Source organism: Sarcophilus harrisii, chromosome 1, assembly GCF_902635505.1.
Source record: "Sarcophilus harrisii chromosome 1, mSarHar1.11, whole genome shotgun sequence".
Lineage (NCBI taxonomy): Eukaryota > Metazoa > Chordata > Mammalia > Dasyuromorphia > Dasyuridae > Sarcophilus > Sarcophilus harrisii.
This window is the reverse complement of record NC_045426.1, coordinates 502377429-502385127: the sequence shown is the minus strand read 5'-3', so window position 1 is coordinate 502385127 and position 7699 is coordinate 502377429. Positions and strand designations below refer to the sequence as shown.

Sequence of the window (7699 nt, the reverse complement as noted above, 5' to 3'; positions counted from 1 at the left end):
AGATTTAATTTTGACCTCTAATTTTCAACTTGTTCCTTAGCATTCTAATGAACATCCTTTATTCTTTATTTTTAGCCTCATGTCACCTCTCTTATAAACAATTCCTTGCCATCTACATTCTTGAAGACAAAGAGTCTTGATCATCATTTGTATTGTGTCATTTTCTAAATGCTCAGGTCTGCTATATATTAGTAATTATTTCAATTTTTATGGACATGTTTTGTATTTCTTATACAATTCCATATAACAAATACAATCAAACATTGATATAATGTTCACATTTTTGACAAGTTCATTGTTATTTCAGAATGAGTGAGTTCCAGGTTATATGTGATGTTAACATCCAATTTACCTAGTAATTATCCAGAATCCTTTTGCCCCATGGCTTCTTTGGCTACATGACTGCAGAGTTCATTTCCTGAATAATCTCCTAAACCAGAATCCTAAAGTTGGTTGGTTGCAGCATATTGCTTTCAGGCAGCTCTGCATTGAGAATATTGCATCAGGGATATAATAACATAAGATGAAGTCCACTATGATGACACTGAAGAAAAGAATGTAGAATCCTGAAAGCTTAAATACAAAAAGGAAAAAGTATAGAGATTTGCATCCAGGTTGATTTAGGTGGCACTTGTGGCTTCAATGACCATTGGCATAGAAGGCAAAAACCACAAATAGCACAGCAATTTTTCAGTTCCAATGAATGGCAACCATGTGTTTTACCAGCTAAAGCCCAGTGATAAATGTCCCAAACAAGCCCACTATTCCTAGAAACTTATTTAGCTTAGCATTTTCACAATGTACTTCTCACGCACACTAGAAATGGCATAGAGAAACTCCCAGAAAAGCTAAGACATCACCTATTAAGACATCACTTTCTAAATTTTAATCTCTCCCAGATAGTTTGGTAGCATGAACCATCTTTCCTATTCCCCAAAGACACAGAAATAAAATGGATCACCTTGCAACTTACATGGAGAACAAACCATGAAAGGACCATCAGAAGGAATCCCAAAGTAATCCAAAAGCTGGGTACTTCTGAGGGTAGTACACTGGAAAGTTTTAACAATCATGTAATTAGTCTCTATATCAGCAAGGCCCAAGAAAATGTACTTCCCCTATTTTCCTTTAAGAATTTGCAAAAGTTTCTCATTGCCTGGCTGAAATGCCAACATTTTTGTAAAAATACAAAACAAAACAAAACAAACAAACCCAGTGAACAATAGTTGATAAAACTTTAAAGCACTGGAGCATTCCCTTTGTACTTTTATGCCAAATACTAGCTAATGATAGCTGCCTCACAATTACACAAGGACAGCATCTGGCAATGGCAATTGTTTTCAAGTTGTTCCATGTAAAGAGTTTTAATTTGATCCTAAGCAAGAGATTTATGAAATTCCTAAGAAGTTCCAGTGCTTCCAAGAAGCATGATGCTTGTGGACTAGCCATCTCCATGTGCAGGATCTGCATCTATTTTTGAGTCTTTTTGTACAAAATGACTAATATGGAAACTTTACATGATTGCATATGTACTACTTATATCTGATTGCTTATTGTCTCAGGGAGAGAAAAGAGGAAGGAAAAAGGAAGGGAGAGAGACTTTGGAACTTAAAACGTTTTTTAAAAGTGTTTTAACATGTAATGGGAGAGGGAAAGCCAAGATGGCAGAGAGAAGATAGGTCTTTGCCCCCGTTCTTTCTGGCTTCCCTCAGAATCAACACCAGATCAAGTCTTTGTATGGATTTTAGAGTGAGAGAACTTACAAATATTTTGGAGTGTAACAAGTTTCCAGAAGATATCTTGGAAAAACAGAAGGAAAAGTTTGTCTCAATCAGCTGGGGGAAAGGACTGAAATGGGGGAAATATAGGAGCGTTGATGAGGCCATGCAAAGACAGGAGGGCCCAGTGCAGGTATGGTGCAGGGAGACCCAGGGCACAGAGACCTCATGCAAGGAATGTAGTGGGAAGCTCTTAGCCAAAATTTAGCAGCATTGGTGACTCTATCCTAATTCAGAAGGCAATTGGATCAACAAATTAGCTGTGAGACCTCCAACACAATTACATAAGGCAAATGTTGAGCACCTGAATCCCAGAATAACAAACAGGATTTGGCCATGCCCACCCAATATGGAGAGGAAGCGGGTAGCACTACTTGCCCCTGGGCAGTGTAAAACCCCTATTGCCCTATAAAGGAAACTCGAGAAAATTTTCCCTTTGCCCTAGGAGTGGTCTTCAACCTTTAGAAAGGAACAATAAAGCAAAAAAGAGCTCTGACTATAGATAGCTATTATGGAGACAGGAAGAACAGACTTCAAACCTTGAAAAGACTAAAAGCAAAATGCCTTCAGATGAAGTCTCAAAGAGTAATGAGTTGGTCTCCAATTCAAAAGGTTCTTGGAAGAATTCTAAAAGAATCTTAAAAGAGAGTTAGAAGAAATATGGAGAAAGGAGATGAGATCTTTGCAAGAGAGTTGGAAAAGGAAACATAGAAAATAGCTCCTTAAAAATAGAATTGGTGAAATGGAAAAAATACATTGAACAAAAGAACTCATTTAAAAGTTCAACTAACCCAATAAAAAAGCTAACTGAAGAAAATAATTCACTAAAAATTAGAATTGAACAAATGAAAATGAATGACTCAATGAGACATCAAGAATCAGTCAAATAAAATCTCCCAAAATGTAAAATATCTCATTGGAAAAACAACTGACCTAGAAAATACATCCAGGAGGACAATTTAAGAACTATTGGATCGCCTAAAAACCATGATAAAGAAAAGAGTCCTTTCAAGAAATCATCAAGGAAAACTGCCCTGATCTCCTAGAATCAGAGGCAAAATAGTCATTGAAAGAATACATTAATCGCCCTTGAAAGAAACCCCAAAATAAAAACTCCAAGGAATATTGTAGTTAAATTCCAGAATTATCAGATCAAGAGAAAATATTGCAAGCATTCAAAAAAAACAACAACAACAATACAAATATTGAGAAGTCACAATCAGGATTATCCAGAACCTAGCAGTTTCTACTTTAAAGAATTGAAGATCATTTTAACTTAGATTCTATGGTTTGAGTGAAGGAGTTCCCATTGAGCTTAGACATCCCCTGGAACATCTTGCTAATTTCTGGACACTGTATTTTAGTGGGGATATTGTTAAGCAGGAGCAGGTGCAGAGAGGAGTGACCAGCACAGGGAAGTGCATGCCATACAAGGATCACTGACAATGCTAGCAACAGGTGCAGAGAGAGGAGCTAGGGACACATCTTGGTGAGGAACTCTGAAAGTTCTACCTACATCTTTACTTTTCTGGATCTGAGATTCATCATCTGTGTAATGAGAGGGGATGGATCTCTAAAGGACCTTACAGCTTGAATGCCCTATGATTCATTATAGTGATATGTGATTGTGATGATCATTATGGATTATTGCTTTGAATACATGGGCATTTCTGTTATTATTGCCCATTGGGTTCAGAACCAAACCTATTCATTCTTTCAATAAACCTAACACTTAACCTAGGTCTTTATATGCGGTGGAGTCTAAGCAAATGTTTGTTGAATGAATGAATGACAGAAGAGAGAGAATTATTGTTTGATTACCTGCCTTTGTGTCATTTTGTGCTGAGCCTGGGCAATTCAAGTTTCTTTATATAGGGGATCATATAATCAGATACCCATATGTGTGTGAGTCATAAGAATTGTTATAATTATACTGAATAATTAATTATGCTGGCAGACCTATTAGTGGCAATCACTCATATAGTGTTAGCAGTGGCCAGGTGGTTAGTACCTATTGGACTTGGATCAGTTCATATGTGCTAACTAATTAGGGAGAATGTTTTTTTCCTAAAAAATTCAGGCAGTGGAAAACATCTTGGCATCAGGTGGATTGTATATTTGGCCATATATTAAATGTGGGGCTAAGCATTGCATGGAGGGTAGGATAAGTATGGCTAATGGCCAATTTAAAGTTCAGTTGTATTCCAGAAATTAATTTATAAATTAGTTGTTTGTAATATTGCACATTCCCTTTCAAACAGCATTTTAAATGATAGTGAGGTTTCCATGTCAGCACACTAATGTCTCTTTAACTCATAATGTTACTGAATTATAGTAAAATTGAGCTATTTTAATTATACTCAGTCACCATTTATAAAATTGTTGCTGTTGGAAAATGGATTCTATTCTCTAGGCTTGGGTGCCAGGAACCCATCTTCCTATCTTGGCAGAGAGAGCTCTTCTGGCAGCCGAATTGGAGGGCAAGGTAGATGCTACTGGACACCAGTAATGTATTATCTTTTAAGGCCTTAAATCTGCATAGGAAAAGGTGCCCCCATAGGTCATTAACTTCCCAGGTGCTTTGAATGGAACCAGTGGTTATTGTACTCAGTTATTTTGAAAAGCAAAAGATTCAAACTGACTCCTCTCTGATATGTTTTCATATTTAGAGTCAGTCATATATAGTGCCTATTTTCCAGGAATTGTTTATTGTTCAAGATATAGTATCAGTCTTTGCCATGGATAAATCCTGATACTCTATAGGACATTGGGAGATGGAAAGTGCAATGCAAGTGTAAATTCTACACAGTTTAAGGTGGTTCTAACTAGATACACAACTTGTATAAGCACTGTTATACATATCTATCTCACACAGACATACACAGACATATAGACATATATAATTTCATTTACAAATATAAAAACATACATATATGCATATTTAGGGATGGGGACTGGGCCTGGGATTTCACTGGCCTAGGAATAAGGAAACTCCATACCAATGCAGGCTGGCACCTTCTCTATAGTTTCTAACCTTACAAAATTACCTAAAGCACTGAGAAGTTAGATAATTTTCTTAGGATCATGTCCAGGGTAACTGAAAATGGCTCTGGATGCAGTGGGAAACCTTGGCCATTTAAGGTAAGGTCTTTAAAAGGGTCTCAGGCTGTTTGAAGCAACACCCAGTCGGTGATTAAATCTAGGCAAGAAATAAGGCAAAAGACAGGCTCTTTTACCTACTCCAAAAAAAGAAATCAACCTGGGAGTGGAAGACCCTCATGGTTTCTATCCAGAACTGAAACAATGGCAATGTACATTCACTTTGAGCCAGTGGGTACCCAAACAATGACTAACAGAGGTTTAGATTGGGAATTATTATTGGCCATTCAATGAGAACCAGGGATATGTGGGTAATAAATTATCTGATAACTTCATTACATGTTTAAAAGGAATAGCATGCTGTATATAATAGATTTGCAGTTTGATGTGCAATAATGTTGTTTAATTCTGTCATAGAAAGTTTTATTTTATTTCATAAATTAAAAATAAATTTTTTTTTAAAAAATAAAAGAAAAAATATACAGAGTAGAGAGGGGGAAGCAGTCTAAACAAGAGGAACAGGTGAATCACTAAGCGCCAGAGTGCCAAAGCCAGATAGTTTCCCATTTCCATTTCTGTGAGTTTCCAAATAAAGGTGGAACCTTTACTCTTGTTCTTGAGTTTATAATCTGTGAACTCATCTGCATTAGAGCCCTCAAGGTTTTGTTGATAGATCTTATGAGGATTACCATCCTCAGAGAGCATCAAAGGACTGTTATGATTTTACTCTCTGGGTGGGAGTAACATATGACCCTTACCACATCAAGCACAAATCAAAGTTCCTGATCCAGAATCTGGCCTTCAACCTCATCATGCACAAGGAAAGAATAGAGTAGAACAAGCACAGTATAGTGGAGAGGCTTGTAGATGGTGTTAAAGCCCCAACCTGCTAAGTTCCTGCTATTTACTTCGTATTAGTTATATAATATAAGCAAGCCCTTAAGTGTCCTGGAGACTCAGAATACTCATCCATATAATGGATTTAATCACAATTATATCACCTACTTCACAAGATTGTTGTGAAGAAAATGTTTTCAGTTTAACGTGAATATGGACTATTATTATTTTTTTAATCACATTGCAAACTCACCCCATGCATAGTGCAAGTACATAAGATAAATTCAGCACCCAATGCTAGTTCTTATGATGTATGATGCTGTTCTCTTAGACTATGCTTCTATCTGATGATTCCCTACTAGTGACCTTACTCCTGGGTTCTTACCTATTGCCACAAATAGACTTTAGAGTTGTAAAACTGGTGAACCAAATGAGTGCTACATGGCACTGACTACAAAAGAACTGGAGGTTGAAAGAGAGGGCTCATGGTGGGGAATAGGTTGGTATCAAATTGTGGAGGGTCTTGCATCCCATTCTGAAGATTTTGGACTTTATTATAAATGCTGTAGGGAAGTATTAAAAGTTTATGAGCATCTGAATGTAGATCAAAGCATACTTTTAAAAAACTTTATTTTTCTTCTTCTTTTTTTGATGGGGAAGATCTATGTTCTCTTTTATAAACATGAAAATGTCTTGCATACCTACATATAAATAATCTATATAAAAATGCTTGTCTTCTCAAGGAGGAACAAAGAAGGGGGGAAAGGAATTTGGAATTTGAAAATTATAAAAACAAATGTAAAAATATTTTCATATGTAATTGAGAAAAAAATTTCAAAAGTATTCTTAAAAAAATGCCTAATAAATATTTATTGAGTGGGGGAGGGGGGAAGAAAATTTCTGAGTATAGAAACATGAAGAAAGCAGTGATATAGGAAAATCATCTTGTGATGATGCTTCAGATGACTTGGAGTAGAGAGGGATTTGAAACAGAAATCATATGAGAGACTATTGTAATAATCCAAGTACAAATTGGTAAGTATCTAGATGAGGGAGGCAACTGTGGCAATGGAAAGAAAATGACAGCTACAAGAAGCATCTTAAAAAAAAAAAAAAAGAAATAATAGTATTTGGTTGAAGGTTGGATTTAGGAGGTGAAAATAAGGATAAATAAAAGATGGCAGAATTTTTGAGCCTGGGTTCCAAGGGAGTGGTGCTATTGACCAAAACAGGGAAGGCAGAACTCTGGATTAAGGAAATAAATCCCAATTTGAATGTGTTGAGTTCAAGTGCCTTTGATAAAAGTAGGGGAAGATTCAAAATTATGGGCCTAGCATGTTGGAGGACATATTTAGTTCTAGCTCTTTTGAATATCCAAATAGGAAAAACAAGGATAATATGAAGTTCAATTTAAAAAAAAAAATTAGTGAAGAAAGGCCAAAGACCAACAAAAAAGGCAGCAGGCAAGGAGGAAGATCAAAGGAAGCTAAGGAAATACAAGCAAGAGGGGCATGAAGGACAAAATATAATCCCACTGTTTATTTGATTACTTATATATCAAATAAAATGTCGGAACCAAAATTTATGAGTTATTGGATATTCATGATTAATCCTGTATTAATTAATTAATAATTAGTAATTATATATTACTCTGTGATCAAATTGTATTTATACATTCAAACTTACAAATAAAATATAACATCAGATCTGAGGTTTACAATGAAAAACTTGTCACTTGGGTAGAAATAGTTATTTTCAAGTTGATCTTTTTATTCTAGAAACTTTGAGTAACAATACTACATAACAAGAACAATATTTATCTACCAGAGAGAACTTTTGCAACTCAAGGGAAATTAGTAGCCAGTGTCAATGCTAGCCTAGGAAAAGTTTTCTCAATTTATTTAAGGAAAAATAACACACAGTTTGAGAGCAGTGAAATCATGCCAAAAAACCAAGTCCTCTCACTACTAGAATTTACAGACTTT

General features: G+C 35.7%; 1 pseudogene; it reads right to left on the bottom strand.

Annotated features, from left to right (window-relative positions):
• Positions 1 to 411: 411 nt before the first annotated feature.
• LOC100926107 lies at positions 412 to 1449 on the bottom strand (annotated as a pseudogene).
• Between the last annotated feature and the right edge of the window lie 6250 nt (positions 1450 to 7699).